This window comes from Pongo pygmaeus, chromosome 2, assembly GCF_028885625.2.
Source record: "Pongo pygmaeus isolate AG05252 chromosome 2, NHGRI_mPonPyg2-v2.0_pri, whole genome shotgun sequence".
NCBI classification, from domain to species: Eukaryota; Metazoa; Chordata; class Mammalia; order Primates; family Hominidae; genus Pongo; species Pongo pygmaeus.
Genome location: NC_085930.1, coordinates 54,960,284 through 54,977,534, shown reverse-complemented (window position 1 = coordinate 54,977,534; position 17,251 = coordinate 54,960,284). Strand labels below are relative to the sequence as shown.

The 17,251-nt window shown below is 41.8% G+C and overlaps 1 protein-coding gene across 3 annotated transcripts in view; it reads right to left on the bottom strand.

Annotated features, from left to right (window-relative positions):
• The window catches only part of CASR (calcium sensing receptor), a 112,934-nt gene extending 99,986 nt beyond the window's left edge, over positions 1-12,948 (bottom strand). The window contains exon 1 of one of the 3 annotated variants that reach the window (XM_054483337.1): positions 12,804-12,948. The gene's annotated coding sequence lies outside the window, so the exon portion shown is untranslated. Of the gene's footprint in view, positions 1-12,078; positions 12,283-12,803 lie in introns of those variants that run through there. The other 2 variants (XM_054483335.1, XM_054483336.2) reach the window with 2 other exon arrangements.
• Between the last annotated feature and the right edge of the window lie 4,303 nt (positions 12,949-17,251).

Genomic DNA, 17,251 nt, shown 5'->3' with positions numbered 1-17,251 from the left:
GCTGAGGTGGGAGGATCACCTGAGCCTGGGGAGGTCAAGGCTGCAGTGAGCTGTGATTTCACCACCACACTCCAGCCTGGGTGACAGAGTGAGACCCTGCCTCAAAAACAAAACAAAACAAACAAAAACAAACCCCAAAAATAAAAACCAAAAAGTTAAAAAAAAGTAAATGTCAATTAAAAATTAATTATTACATAGTAAAAAAGATAAAAGAATAAAAATTAGTCTTAATTCCAGCACCTTACTTCATCTCACAGCTTTTCACATTTTTAAATATATGCTACATATTCATGTCCTAGTTTGATGTCATTTGTCTTTCAGTTTATTTTGTAGTATCTATTTTTTAAAAATTGATTTAATCTGAATCCTATGGTATGTTATTTACCATACCATATGTTGCATATGTTATTTACCATACTATATATTTATTTTATTTACCATACCGTACCATGTGTTTATATCATAAACACATTTCTATGTCACTACATAGTCTTTTTCCACATGATTTATAATTACTATTTGGTATTTCATTGATTATGTATCATGCTTTATTTAGCCAATTCTCTTTTATTGGACATACAACCTGTTTCAAATATTTCATATTATGAATATGGCCATCCTGAATTTCCTTAGGGTAAAATCTTTGAACATATTAATGATTATTTCCTTAGCATAAACTCAGGCATGGGAATTGTTAGATTAAAGGATAAGAATATTTTAAAAAGCTTTTTATATGTATTGCTAAATTGCCCTCCAGAAAGGATGTATTCATTTATACTCTCACAGCAGGGTATGAGAGAGCTATTGAAAAACTCATTACATTTTTAAAAGGTGAGTTAAAAGATTCCATAAACTACATTTTTGACTATGGGCTTTGGAATGATATGAATTGATTTTGAATCTAGGTTGTTACACTTACTAGCCATGAGACCTCATACAAATCACTTAACCTGACTAAACTTCAGTTTCCCCATGTGTACTGGGATAATAACTACCTAAAATTTTTGATAGGATTAGACGAAGAAATGTATAAAATCTTTAGCATAATGCCTAACGCATTGTCAACACTAAATAAACAGTAAATGATATTCCTCAGGATAACTTTTTCCCCTAGTGTTCCACTATGAAAACTACCAAGAATAGCACATGGAATGAGGCACCAAAGAGAAGAAATTCAGATTATAGAACACACCAAAGGAAAGCATCAAGAACACCACAAAGCTGGTTCATAAATATGGGTCAGAAAAACCCGTTTGAACAAGAAAATTAATTCAATCTGAAATTATGCAATAGTGGTGGTGTCAGTGTAGCAGTGTAGCTGCATGAACCTGTAACACAAACACAACCAGCACTTTTGTACTAAATGGATGGGGAGGAAATGAAAGCACCACAGGAAATCTCACCCTTTTGCTGGGAGGCCCAGCTGCTCTGTAGCCCTGTTACAAGGAAATGACAAGTTGTGGGAAAATTACAAAAGGAAGATTACAGGCTCTGGGATGTGTAAGTTGAGTGTTGACTGCTGTCATAGTGGGTTGATAACACTGCCCAACTAATAATAGGAGTAATAACCTCAGAAAGATGGGGAAGGGAGGAGGGATGGAGGGAAGTGAAGAAAGAGAGGGAGGAGGAAAAAGGAGGAGAAGGAGCAGCAGGAAGTAGGAGGAGGAGGAGGAAAAAGTAAGAAGAAGAAAGGAGGAGGAAGAGGAAGGGAGGTGGCAGGGAAGAATATAACCAAAGTGTACGGACCAAGTGAATGTGTTGGCCATGCTGCTCCCAACAGATCTCACTGCAGAAAGTAGCTCCATAGATGTATAAGCTGGGAATGGGCAGGCAAGGACTCTTGACATATATACTTGGGTGATAACATGGATGTTGGGTGAAACTGGGAAGTACAATAATGAAAACGGAATTTGAATAAACATGGAAAGAAGGAAGGGAGTTCTGGAAACCCTCAAGAGGGACAAGGGTTATAAGACATGGCTAGTACCTCTCTGCCAAGTAGAGGAAAAGTTCCTTCTCACAACATTCATGAGAAAAGCTCCTTCTCATAAAAAAACTTCCCTCTCATGACATTGTGGAACCACAAGGCAAACACTAACAAACCACACACAGGGAGGGAGATTAGAAAGGTGAAACCTGGCCTATTTTTTTTTGCCTTCTTGTTGGTGTGGCTTGATTTCACCAAGATAGGAAGGGACAAGTGGTGAGTAGGGGGACAGGAAGGAAGAAGAGTAGAAAGTGGGGGATGAAGGAGGCAATCAGTCCTTACCATGGCTGTTCCAAGGGGGATCCAGAGATGCATGAGATGGGCCCTGTTTTCAAGGAGCTCTAAATCCAGTTAGGAAGACAAAAATCCCTTGGTGAAAAAAAACAAATGCATATATGATAAAAGGCCAACTAGGAACAACAGATGCAGCTGAGTGTAGGCTGTGCAAGTATATTTGGGGACACTTCATGTTATAGAAGGCCTAGATTGGTACCTGAATAGGTGATAAGGAGATAGGGAGTTCCAAGCTGGGGACTCTGCAGGAATTAAGTAATGGAGGCAGGAATGAGAAGGCATGTAGACTGGAGAGCACGGGATGTGTACCACCATGTGAAATGCGCGGGACAGTAAAATGAAAAGAGCTTAGGCTTTGGGGCCAAGATGACTAGTTTCCACCACCTACAAACCCTCAGGCCTAGGACCTCAGTCATCTCATCACTTAAATGCAGGTTATTGGGAGGGTTTTTATCCCTTTCAGGATAAAAAGCATAAAGTATAAAAACCCTTCCAATAACCCTCCTTTCAGGGTTGTCAGAAGGATAAAAAAATAAAGTAACTGTAGTAATTGTGTTACTTTACTGTGACTAGATTTGGCAGATATAATCAATGTTAATCCTTTCCATAGTTTTACCTTTCTTACAGAATCTCCAAGATTCTGTTTATGAATTAATAACAATCTTACACATTTGAAAAGACTAATTTTGAAGTCAAAGCTAACTAGAGAGCAGGTATATGTATTTTGAACTAATCTCTTGGCCAAGAAACTTTCCACTTTTAACTGTGTTACTGGCACATGGTAAGTATTCAGAAACTGATAAATAATTTTATTACATTACTATTCCTAAGAATAAAAGCACTCCATAGAAATGAGAGGATAGGGCCGGGCACGGTGGCTCATGCCTGTAATCCCAGCACTTTGGGAGGCCAAGACAGGTGGATCACTTGAGTTTAGGAGTTTGAGACCAGCCTGGCCAACATGGTGAAATCCTGTCTCTATCAAAAATACAAAAATCAGCCGGGCGTGGTAGTGCATGCCTGTAATCTCAGCTACTTGGGAGGCTGAGGCAGGAGAATTGCTTGGAGGCAGGAGAATTGCTTGAACCCAGGAGGTGGAGGCTGCAGTGAGCTGAGATCGCCCCATTGCACGATAGACTGGGTGACAGAGTGAGTGAGACTCAAAAAAAAAAAAAAAAAAAAAAAAAAACCAGAAATGAGAGAATAGGAGAATGATAATATGAAAAAAAAAGGTCGAAGATTTTCAGAAATGAAAAGGTTCAAGTAAAAAGATACAATGTGAGGGGTGATGAAAATTAAAGAAGGAGTGGATTAGAGTGCGGCTACCTGCTCCCCTCTCCAAAAGTTAAAAACTTTCCAAACTTTGAGTTGTAACTTTAAATTTTAACTTGACTGAGCATATTTATAGTAAGAAGTTCACTTCTTCAGAAAACTAAGTAAGCTATGTGTGTTCATTTTTGCTGGTGGACAGGAGTTCCATGAAATCTGTATAAGCTGGAGAGGCAGCTGCAGAGAAAAGAGGTGATCCACAGATCAGCCTCACCATCATCGCCTGGGAGCTCACAGGAACTACATATATTTGGCCCCTACTGCAGACCCGCTTAATCAGATTTTCTAGGGGATGGACATTGGCAATCTATGCATTAAGAATATTCCCCACCTTAAAGTTTGAGAGCCCTGGGATGGAAGATTTGCGAAAGTTTCTTGGGCAAGAGATTAGTTCAAAATACATATACTTGCTCTCTAGTTAGCTTTGACTTCAAAATTAGTCTTTTCAAATGTGTAGGATTGTTATTAATTCATAATGAGAATCTTGGAGATTCTGCAAGAAAGGTAAAACTATGGAAAGGGATTAACATTGATTATATCTGCCAAATCTAGTCACAGTAAATAGAATAAAGTAGATCTGTGTCAGCTCACTGATGTTTTGCTGCTAATTAAGTTACATAAAACCTTTAGGTGTTTAGAGCTTTGAAGATTTTGGAAGTGTAGACCTGTATGAACCCATTTAAGTCACATAACAGCCCTATATGTTTGATACTCTTATTGTCCCCATTGTACAGATGAAAAAAGTAGGGCCTGGAGAGTTTCCAAAGTTACAGGGCAGAGTTACATGACAGTTACATGACAGAGCCAGAATTTGAATCCAGGTGGTAAGACTCAAAATCATGCTTTTAGCTGCTAGCCTATACTGCTTCCTATCCACCACATTATATTTAACCATTCCCTTATTGTTGGACTCACAGGCTTTTTCTTGTGTTTCAGTTTCAAATACTCACTGTGAAGAACATCATTGGGAATAAGTCTTTAACCATATTTCTGATAATTTCTTAATGATACAATCCCCAAAATGAAATTCTTTGGTCAAAGGCTGTGAACAGTTTTAAGACAATTGTTTTCCAGGTAATTTGTTATGACAGTTTCCATTGTGCCCCACTCCACTAGCATTATCTTCAACATCTTAATGTTCCTGATAAGGAAATTGGTATATCATTGTAAAAGTGCTTCCCTTATTTAAGAAAAGTTAAAATATTTGTATGTTTCACCATCCATGTGATTGTCTTCATTTGAAAACCATTACATCCTTTGGGTAATTTTTTGAAACCATGGTCTTAATGTTCTTCCTATTAAATTTTATGAGCTCTTTATATTTACAAATTTGAACCTTTTGGCATATTTGTTGCAAAATTTTTTGAGTTTATTTTCATTTTAATTTAATTATAACTTTTTATATACAAGTATTTTAAATGTGGGCTAGGCATGGTGGCTCATGCCTGTAATCCCAGCACTTTGGGAGGCTGAGGCGGGTGGATCACCTGAGGTCAGGAGTTCATGGCCAGCTTGGGCAACATGGTAAAACTCAGTCTCTACTAAAAACACAAAAATTAGCCAGGCATGGTGATGTGTGCCTGTAATCCCAGCTACTTAGGAGGCTGAGGCAGGAGAATTGCTTGAACCCGGGAAGCAGAGGTTGCAGCGAGCCAAGATCACACTGTTGCACTCCAGCCTGGGTGGCAGAGCAAGGCTCCATCTCAAAAAAACAAAACAAAACAAAAAACAAAAAAACCCAAGTATTTTAAATGTTTATGTAATGAAATCTATCAATATTTTCCTTCATGATTCTCTGCTACTTTCATACTTAGAAAGAACTTCCTCATTCTTACAAAATATCCACTGCTCCCCTCTCCAAAAAATAAAAACATTCCAAACTTCAAGTTGCAACTTTAAGTTTTAACTTGACCGAGTGTATTTACAGTAAGAAACTCATTTCTTCAGAAAGCTAAATAAGCTATGTGTTTTCATTTTTGCTGGTGGACATCCTTTGAATTCTGTGAAATCTGTGTAAGGTGGAGAGGCAGCTGAATCTTGGGAAGAGCAGAGAGCTAGGAGTAAGTAGAATCAGCAACGTTAACCAGATCTTTTATTTATAGTTGCACTTTCTTTGGCAAGCCAACCTTTCAGTACCCTGGTTTCCTAATTTGGAAAATGGAGATAATACCTTCCCTGCTCAGTTGCCTTATTTATCTCCTGACATGTTCTGGGAATCAAATGAATTAACATTAAGAGGGTGCTTTGTCAATTGCTGACTGTTATACCAGTCTACATATTGAGATTTGTTCATTCACCAAGTCACTCATTCATTTGTTCATTCATTCATTCATTCATTCATTCATTCAGCTCCTCCAATGTACCAGGCACTATGATGGATTCTGGAGTTTCAATGTTGAATAAGACATGCTGTCTACACTTGATGAGCTTGAACAACGTGTATTAGCTCATATAAGTCTTTCAACAACTAAAGAGGTAAGTAGTGTTAATAACTGCAGTTTACAGATAAGGAAAATGGGGCATAGAGAGGTTGAACAACCTGCCCAAGGTCACAAAGCCAGTGAGCTGTCAAACTGAGATACAAGCTTGGGTAGTCTAATTCCTGGCCCCAGGCTATTACCACTGTAGTGTACTGCCTCTCAAGAGATGAGGATGAATGGAAATTGGTTGATAATTGCATAAACTTTACTTGGACTATTTTCATTTTTAAGAGTGTGAAAAGAGAAGATTACCTAGCCTCCTCACTACCTTTCCCCGAATCTCTTAATCGACAAGCACTTAGCACAAGGGCTCTAATGGGCAGGGGCTTGGAGCATAGGGATGAGTAGACCCAGATCCTGACCCAAAGGAGTGCATGATTGGATGCACTGGAAGCCTGAAGCTGTGGTAGAGAGCCTCAGCCTGAGTGTCACCCCCACCACCATCAGCTGTTTAAGATCAGCTTGCACCCTCCACCCCACTTCTCTTCCTACCCAGTCTCTCTCACAAGGGCTACCAGACTGGAGATCTGGGCACCACAGCTGGCGTCTCAACTCAACTGTGTTGAGTACACAGTGCCAACTCAACGAATCTGACATGCAGTTGGGACCCAACTGGTGAACAAAACTAAACTAAAAGCTTATGTCAAATTATAGAATATTTAGAAAAACTATATGAAAGATATGATAATTCTTTCAACCATCAACTTCTGTTAAGAGAAGAAAAGCAAAACTTTGTTCCTAAGGACAAACAATTATTGAGGGGTACAACTACAATTTATTTGAGCCTGCTTCTTTCTACCTACATGAAAAACAAAAGATAAACAAAAAATATGCTTAACAGGAACTCTACCAACAGAAAATATGGGAGGAAGAAGTCAAATTACTCAATTTTTCTATTTGTTAGTAATTTTACTTGCATGTGTGTGACAGACTTGTTGAAGGAAGAATGGCTAAAATTAGTTTCCTCTCTGCAGGTATCATATTACCTTTGCCCCCATCATCACTGATAAGCATTCACTGAGGGTGGAGGAAAACAGGTTTCCACCCTGGTTCCCAGGGAAAAAAAATCAATCATAGATGAAAAGCACATTAAAACAAATTAATTCAGGTTACTTAACCCAAGAAATCTGCACGCTTCCTGCTTTTTCAATGTGAGGAAAGACCCTGGGGATTAACTGAGCCAAAGGATATGAGCTAGTTAAGCACCCACCATACGCCACACATTGTGTTTAGCACATTTAACTCATTTAAACTTCACAACCGCCCTGTGAAGGAGACATTACCTTAGCTTCACAGATCTCAAAGGAATGTCCACCACTAAAACCTGAGGCTCAGCTAGGTTAATGTCATGCTGAAGGTCAGAGATAGAAAGCCCACTTTCCACCAAACTAGACTGTCCATGGCAGAGGCTGACCTTGTTTTCCTCATTTCATATTTGACCATCTCACTCATTTGGCTCTGCCTAATTATAATGTTCATTTCTGTGGCTTTGAGTAATAATACAGTTGTTTGAGCAACTGAATCCAAAAGCACACCCTTAATCAGCACTTCCTAGTATCCACCTTCGGTGGAAACAGTAATAAAGCTCTCGGCAGCTTTTCAACAAACACTATCACACATGTCTGTATAGTTTCCTGCCTTATGAATGGATACTGTGGTTACCAAGACTGCATTGCATGATGAAATAGGAACTACCTGAATCCTCTAATTCTCATGGACTTTAATAAAGTCCGTGTGGGCACCTCAATTAGTGCTTATTGTATATGAGAAGACATGAGAAAAAGGAGAAAAAAGTGAATCAGGCTGGTGTCAGGCAAGGTACACATGTCGCTTCAAGGCAATGACAAATAGGTGAAGTCTAATGTCCACCCACTTTGAACTGAAAGCCTCCCAGAAATAGAAAGAGAGAATACGAGAGAGAGAGAAGATGGATATTATATTTGGTATGGATTAACTGATCCTATTTTATGTTCAGACACAGAAATGGTCAAGGGCTCTTCTGAATCAGAGATAGCATTTTTTTGGTACCAATCATGAAGTTCTCTGTATACAAGCACTTCCCAGATTCCTGATCCCCAGTCCTGGTTGATACTCACTTCTTTTTTTCTATCCCAAGATCACTTGAATGACAGAGTCAAAGGATAACAGACCAGAATCTCAGGCTTCACCTCTTCAAATCCTCTCCCTCACTGACCACATCTAATGAGTAACTTAGTTCTGTGGTGGAGTCTACTTTGAGGATATCTCAAGCATTTAGCTAGTTTTCTCCATGGTTGCTGCCATGACCACCATGGTTCAGGCCACCATTACCATTATCTAAATGGTTATAATGTCTCTAAATAGTTACTTTGTTCCAAATGACCCCCCTTCAACTCAGCATCCACATGCAGCCAGAGTGACTGCAAAAATGCTCACGAGTCACTCCTCTATGTAAAACCCTCCAGCAGCTTCCTTTGCCCTAGAATAAATAATGAATAGCCAACAATTCCTGAGTACATAATCTGTGCATATCTTATCTGAATCTTTGCAGCAATCCTATGAGGGAAGTATTACCTTTATTACCATTAATTACCGTGGCTAAATTACTTAACTGAGGTCCCACAGCTAGAAAGTGGCAGAACCACGACTCAAACCTTTGTTTCTGTGACCCCATCGTGCATACTTTAGCCACCTTGCTAGCCTCCCTACCTCTTGGCTCCTTATGCTTCAGCTCCTTGAACCACTTGCAGGTCCTAGAACTTGACATGATATTTCATGCCTCTGGTTTAGTTGTTGCTAATTGCTTGTTTTTGCATATGAATCTCTCTCCCATTATACCTTCTTCTTTTGTCTACCTGGTGTCACTCCTCACCTTTCAAGATTCAACTCAAGCTTTACCTCCTCCAAGAACCTTTCCCTGACCGTTCCTCCTTTGGTAGAATTGACCACTCCCTTCCCTTATACATCAACATACCCTGATTATGCTTTCATTGTAATGAACACAATACTATCTGCACATGGATGAGCATGACTCCCTCTCTTAGACTTCTATGAACTCCTTAAATGTTGGGACTCTGTCCTAGTAATCGGTTTTAATTATACTGTCTAGCACAGCTCTGGGCACATACAAGGTTTACTGTAAACACTGTTGAATGAATAAAAATATTTGTTTGAATGTTAAATATGTTGCTTCAGTGCAATTGGTGATTTTTTTCTTTACTGAAGAGCTGTATATGAATCTTTGAAAAGGATCATGCAGCTTTAGAATAACTGAAAAATTCTGGCATCCTCCCAGTTAGAGCAGTGGCTAGGGATGGAAGGAAGATATTACAGCCCACCTGCCACACCTATTTTCACCTATCAAAGAATCTATTTAGTGATAACATTGAACAGTCAGTGTATAAACCACATTTGGTATCAGGGTTATATATATATTTACCTTATTAATGGGAATATGGATGATTCACATTTGAACTGCAATGCACACATTTTATTGTACACAATAAAATAAGTGGATAAGAATAAAGTTAATTGAAACATTTAATTATAAAGCAAGAATACAGCAATGGCAAACCATGACCAACTGAAGACAATGCAATTGATACTGTGATAACAGAGCATTCTTTCCCAAAGTGCCAAAAATGCCAAGTTGGCACATGTGCTCATGTAGTACAGCAAATGTCACAGGGCAGTCAGTCTTCTTAATGACTAGCAGCCAAACACCATTCCTAATGGATACATTCTGGTCCTACATCAACAACAAATATATCCTCAACCTTCCTCTCCATCTTTGAATCTTGGCTCAAGGGAGATCTCCTTGAGAAAGCCTTCCCTGGTCTCACAGTTCAGTCTGTATACACCCTCAAAGAACTTCGTTTCTTTCCTTTAGACAGTTTATCTTAGTTTGTAATAACTTATAGTCAATATTTATTTTCCTAACAGCTGCCACCCCAAAGCATCTATAAGCTCCAGGAGAGCAGGGACCTCACCTGGTTTTATATACCAGTTAGTTCCCAGTGACTGGCACATAGCTAGGCACTCTATAAACATTTTGAATGATGAATGATGAACGATTTTTTTACCTCTTACTCACTGCCGTGTTATCTTAAGAATTATATGCAACTCCTCACCAGTCTCAAAAACTTCTTCCTCTTCATTACACCCCTACCCTATCACAAGGATCAGTCATTATTTTCTCACCCTCTCCTCCCCACTCTCTCCCACCAAAAAGTCTTAGAAGTGGCAGCTTCTAATCAGCCTGAACTTTCTGACATGGTTGGGATCCAGTTCAAGGTTATGCAATATGAAAAGATAAACAAAATAAAGGAAAAATGTGGAGACTGGAGTACCTATTAGGTGATTTTAAACAATGGACATAGCTCCTAAACAACCTGCTAATTCAGTGAAAAAGAAAATTTTTAACTAATTTAATTTCAACCACTCTGTTTTATCATAGAGACAAAAACTGGTTGATTTGCTGATTTTTTTTCACTTACTATGTTTTGGTCTAGCATAGAAGAAGTCTTGGAACAGAGCTGACTGCTGATTGTTGGCAGGAAGTAACTCGCATGTGTGGTCTCTTAGAAATTATATGGAAACTGTTCCTAAATGACAGGGCTCTGTGCTCGAGGAGTCTTCTCTACTCAAGGGTCTCGGCCTGCTTCTTCCTTCCTACTTCCTCTCCAACTTCTCCTACATCTTCCCCTCCCCTTTTGTCCACCACAAAGCTTTGTCCCTCAGCTCCTTCATTGGACACCTGGGAGGCAGGTATAAAGCACCCGCTCTCCCAGGTTCCTACAGAGGAAAAATCCTAGGCATGCCAGTTAGGGAATCCTGGAGTGGAGATGGGAAAAGCAACAGCAAGGTGTGACTGATGAAACTCTGTTTTAAGGAAGAGGAACTACTGTGGTGTTAAGTTCTGGAAATCCAGAGCATTTCAGAAAACAGCCTGCATTATTTCTCTCAGTAACAGACTACCTAAACTGCACTTGGAAGATCCAGTTTAAGGGGAAAGATAAGTGTGTTTAGAACTTGTCAGGGACTCTTCCCCAATGTGCCTTTTCTTCAAATCTCTGGGATAATTGAAGCAAGTAAACGAAATGTCTTCTCGTTAGTGGGCTCCCTACCCTGAAGACAACCTGGTGAAAAATATTTGAGGACAAGAGAGGCGTTGCAAGAAGGAACACTGGAGATTAAGGGATGTGGGCAGTGGTGGTGACATCATTTTCTGGATAAAGAATCAAAAGACGGTGACAGAACACGTAGAGTGGGAAAGGCTATGGGTGTAGAAAGGAGACAGCAATAGACACACATGCTAGTGCAGGCATTGCCTCTAGAAGATAAATGTTTGTATTGTTTGACTTAAAAAAAGAAACATATGCATGTTATCCATTGAAAGCTATAATGTTAAAATAATGATAAGACTCCATCAGTCTGGTATGCCCTTTTTTTTTTCTCCCCAGGAAATACACATGGAGGCTGGTGCTCAGGCCCCGGGAACTGACAATCTAATTTGATGCCCCTGAAGCAAAGTCCCCAAGACAGCTGGTAGCTTGGACCAGGAATCCTGTGGGGGCACTGACGGCCCCTGGGGCCAGAGCTGACTCTGTGGCCCTCCCCTCCATATTCATACACTCTGTAAAAGCTACCTGTCCCCTTGTTAACACGTGGAAAGCGAGTCCTTTCTGACTATATCACAGGCAGAAACAAGGCAGAGGCACAAGAAACAACCAACAGCAGGCCTTTTGGTGCGCGCTCCCGTTCATTCGCGTGGGCGACCCGCTGCCCCTTCTAGGGGCACTGAACAATCCAGTTCTGAGCCGGGGAAAGCCTTGATCCTGTAATCTGGTCCCTACTTTCCCCCACGTTCACGCCCAATGCTCCCAGGCTGGAGCTGCTCCGGCGTGTGCCCCTCGTTCGGCCCCGAGCCCTTGGCCCCCAGACCCCGCCACGGCCCCTCCCCCACCGGGGGCGCTTTCCGCCAGCCTTCCTTGGGCTCCCCGGTCCTACCTGCGCCGCGGCCAGGGCTCCCTCGCACAGAGGCAGCTCCGGCCCCTCGGCCGTGGGTCTCCACGAGGATGGGCTCGGGTCTGATCTCAGGACGGCGCGCAGACCCCGCTCCCTATGCCAAGGTCACGGTCTTGGAGAGGCGCGCTTGGCTCGCTGCGCTCCTGGCGCCCGCCTTCGGGTCCGGCCGCAGCAGCCCCCGCAGACCCTCTGGGCGGCCGCTGCGGCCCCGGCCCCGGCCCCGGAGCTCCGCCCCTCTCCTGCTCCCCGCCCGCTTGCCCCCTCGGGGTCCCCGACTGCCGAGCCCAGCTCCCCTCGTAGCCCACTCGCGGGCTGCCCTCTAACCCCCACCCCAGTTAGTCCCGGTTCCTTCACCGTCTCCTTAGCCCGCAGAGAGCTTAGCTGACTCTTCAGGGTCGCTGAGGGCGTGTCTTCGGTTCCCCGAGGGCCACACGCCGGCTCGGGTCCCTAGCAGACGGCGAGCCCCGCGCTCAGGTCCTCTCCTGCCCTCTCCCGTGCCGATCCAGGGGTTCCCGGCTCCCAAATCCTGTTCCCGCTGTCCTCTTCCCCGACCCCTACTCCTTGGCGATGGAAAGGTTAGGGCGCTTACGACGCCACCAACGTTCTCTGTGCCGAGGGTGGCACAATTTTTTTTTTTTTTTTTTTTTCTGATATAAGGCCAGAGATTCACAGTAAAATAAATACAAATCGCGTGCCCAAACTCTTACTCATTCTGCAAGACTCAGGTCAAGCGTTGCCTATGCCGCAAGACCTCGGTGCTGGCAAACAGCTCCCTCCTTCCACTCTCCTGCGCGAAGGGGCGCGCCGTCCTCCCTGGCTGCAGCCAGGTGCCTGTTGCACTTCGTCTACTCTACCCGACTCCACAGCGCGCTGCTTGGAGGCCCGGACCTGGCCTTGCTTATCCTTGTCCCTAGCCCCTGGCACGGTGCCTGCCACCCATCACAGCACTAGAATATTTTATGAATAAGTGGAAAATTAATTTCTTTTGTAGAAAACCAGTTTTTTTGGTATGTGTTTGTTTGTTTTTGGCTTTTTACTCTCAAATAAAGCATACTCCTTTGGGTGGGCAATTTGCTAGTCTCTATAAAGAAACACCAAAAATATTATCCCCTTTAATGCAGTATTCCACGCTTGCGGAAATTTCCATAACAAAATAATATTCGTGCGGAGATTTTTTTTTAGCAGGATCATTTGTTACAGAAAATAATTTTAAAAACCACGAAAAGCAAAGAGAGCCAAACTGTCAACAGTAGGAAATTGGTTGAATAAATTAGGGTGACTTAATGGGACATTATACAACTGTTAAAATGATAAACATCAAGACAGAAGTGCTTCAAATTCTGTTTAGAATAAGGAGGGAGTATGTATTTATTTATAAAGCAAAAAAAAAAAAAAAGGAAAACATGAAGTAACGTGATAAAATGTCTGCAAAATACTGTTAAGCAAAAAGCAGAAAATCGGGTCGTTTACCATGTTTAAGAACTTCAAATAAAAATGCAGATTTCTTCTCTGCAAAATGGCGATAACATCTACCTCAAGGGGTCCTTGGAGTGTTAAATGAAATAGTCAAGGAAAGTGCTCAGTGTAGAATGGATACTCAACAAAGTTTCCTTTTCTTTTCTTCAATGGAACATAGACTCAAATCCAGCATGTCAAACACATCCTCGTTATGGCCCAGTTCTGCCCATTTGGCTTCCTTTCCCTCAAATACAGGGTAGGAGAAGGAGCTGAGCAAATGCTAAAGCACCAGTGAAGGGGGAAAATCTAGTTAATAGGAATAAATGTGAAGTCCTCCCTCAGGCCGAAACACCCAGCAATGTAAGTAATGGAGGATGTGGCTCAGTAGCGGTGCCTATCAAGATACCTTAGGTTTTATTTTAGTTGGCTACAAGCACAGCTTTGTGAACACCCAAAGGCTGAATGAGTTCAGTTCAAAACCTGAATGAGGCTGCAATCTTAGGCTGAATTGATACTCTTCACTGGTCAGATTACACCTGGGCATAATGTTCAAATTTGGGCACTATCTTTAAGAAAGTATTACTCTGAAGATCTATTATTGCTTCTATTTTAAAGACGAAGAAACTGATGCATACAGTTTCAGGTATTTAGGGTTGGGTGGCTAGGAGTTGGCAGAGCCAAGAGATGAACCTGATCAGCTTGACTTACAGTCCTGGTGCTTGATCACTTTACCAGTGTGTCCCAGTGTGTACATCTTCCAGTAGAGATTGGAAGCTTGGTATTGGGTGGTGCCCAGACAATAAAATTAGATAACAGTGGATCACAAGGTGAAAAAAGATATGCCCTTTTTACTTCTTTTGTTCCTATGGATTATGTCAAGGAAGGAGTATCATTTTTGTGGTATTTGTCTTCACATCCCTCTATAACACTTGCTAATCTCCTGTTTTAACAAAGAGAGAGCTTACCTCTCGCTCAGAACCTTTGCTAGGCAACAGCTCCTAAGTAGAATTTAATATCATCGCTTTCTCTTCCATCTGTTATTATTCCTTATGCAGTTAAGTTCCAATTGACATAGTTTTCCACTGACAAAGTGATGTGGTTTCCATTTAAGGTAAATTTTCTTATGTGAGAAAAATGAGCAACTTGAAAGAAAGATCTAAAAGAACTAATAGGACCAGTGATATTTACATTTGGGAAATACAAGCCCATACTCTGTTATGACCAGTGGATAGAAGGAATGACAGGCAGGTTTCAGTCCACAATGAATCAGGGCTGCCTGGGAAGATGCTGAAGGACAGCCTTGGGAGCTCAAACGCTATGGCTAGAAACTTTAAAATTCCTGCCAACCAGGGGAATCTGGGATTCTTGACAGCAGGGCTTCTCAGGAATCTAACCTCTAGATACACAGATTTTGGAGCAAGTTACATTCACTCATTTTGGACAGATCCCAAAGAAGAGTTCCAAGTAAGCTCAGAACAATAGCAGCGCCTCTGTGACCATGGTATAATTAACAGAGCACTAGTAGATTCTCTCTAAGGTAACTTTTGAAAGAGAAAATATTTGGGAGGTTTACACTTCAATCATTTACTCCCTTACACCTTTTTCTGGTGTACCCTCTATTCCTAACATCCCCGAGGGCCAAGATGATGGGGCTGTTCCTCCTTCCTTTCATGTTCCAGCATTTCCCATCCCCAAATTCCATATCATGTGGCCTCTGTTTCCCCTAAGGCAGCTCCCCTTGCTATTTTTGTGAACCCTTTGGACAAGTATTAAAATGGATGTGTGGGGAAAAAAGGGTTTATAGGGTCCCCAGCAGTTAAAAAGTATCTTTGGTATAGGAAATTTATTTTGAAACCATAAAGTCTGAAAATCCATAATGTACAAAACCATAATCTGATTGCCTTTTGGTTCAAGAATATTTGGTGTGTAGACATCACCTGGGCCCCTGACTGCTAAGAACAGAAAGCCACTTGGGAAGCTATTAGGCAGATAAGCTGGAGGGAAAAGACCATTCAGACAGTCCAGTGGAAGGACTAAATGCTTCCACTGGAGGAGCTACATCAGGGGAAGCTTGTTCAATTGGATTAGGAAATTCTTTCCTGAGACACCTCTGATGCCTCTCTTTTCCTCACTCACTATCTCCAACCCATCTACAAGTCCTGATGGATTGACTTTCAAAATACAACCAGACTCAACCTCTTTTTCCTACCTCCACCACTACTAGCCCTATCCAAGCTGGCATCATCTTTCTCTTAGAAGATCTCCTGGCTGGTTTTCCTGCATCGGCCTTGCCTTCCTACAGGCTGTTCTTCCCAAAGCAACTGCAATGACACATTTAAAAATAAAATTGGATTCGGTCATTTCTCTGCTCAAAACCATGTCTGTAATGGATTCCTGTCTCAGAGTGAAATTCAGTAAAATTCATGGCCCATTAAGGCCAGATCATATGGGTCCTGGCTATGTCTCTGATCTCTCTACCAGCTTCCTTGGCTTCACACACACTGGTTTCCTTGCTGGTCTTTGGATGTGCGCAGCATACCCTGTGTTGGACCTTTGCATTGCATTTCCTTCTCTCAGTTTGGGGCTCTCTCCTTCCTTTTTTTTTTTTTTTTTTTTGGAGACTGAGTCTTGTTCTGTCACCCAGGCTGGAGTGCAGTGGCACAATCTCAGCTCACTGCAACCTCCGACTCCCGGGTTCAAGCGATTCTCTTGCCTCAGCCTCCTGAGTAGCTGGGATTACAGGTGCGTGCCACCATTCCTGGCTATTTTTTGTATTTTTAGTAGAGATGGGGTTTCACCATGTTGGTCAGGCTGGTCTCGAACTCCTGAACTTGTGATCCCTCCCTTCTTTTGCTCTCTATTCAGAGAGGTATTCCTTTGGCTTTCCTATCTCATAAATGACATAGCCCCTCTTTCATCTTACTCCATCACTGTTTCCTTACCCTGCTTTTTTGGGGTGTTGCAAACTTTACTGATGGCTTGAGAACAATAAAATTGGTGGTGAAGATGGAGTCACAGAGTGGTTAGAGCAAATTGTAGCATCAAAAACAATTTTATTTAACTTTTAAATTTTGTTTTGTTATTTTTTTTTAGATGGAGTCTCACTCTGTGGCCCAGGCTGGAGTGCAGTGGCATAATCTCGGCTCACGGCAAGCTCTGCCTCCTGGGTTCACACCATTCTCCTGCCTTAGCCTCCCAAGTAGCTGGGACTACAGGTGCCCACCACCACGCCTGGCTAATGTTTTGTATTTTTAGTAGAGACGGGGTTTCACCGTGTTAGCCAGGATAGTCTCAGTCTCCTGACCTTGTGATCCACCCGCCTCGGCCTCCCAAAGTGCTGGGATTACAGGCATAATAGAACACAATTTTAAAGTGAACATTAAATACTCTGCTCTTTAAAAACATTTAGGCAATCCAGCTACTGTGAATTTCTCCTTGACTATCTTTCCTCCTGGATTCCCAGTCTTTTGTCTCAGTAGTGTAGTATTTTCTCAATCTTTCTCCCACAGCCCTAACTCATCTTGGATTACTCTAAGAAACTCAGGTTCCAGCCTATTTTCTGTTTTTTTTTTAAATTTACTTATTTTATTGAAATATAGCACACATTTAGAAATCTGTACAACTTGAATAGCACTATAGAAACTCTCCATACCCTTTTTCATTCTGTAAAACCCACAGAGTAACCACTAACCTGATT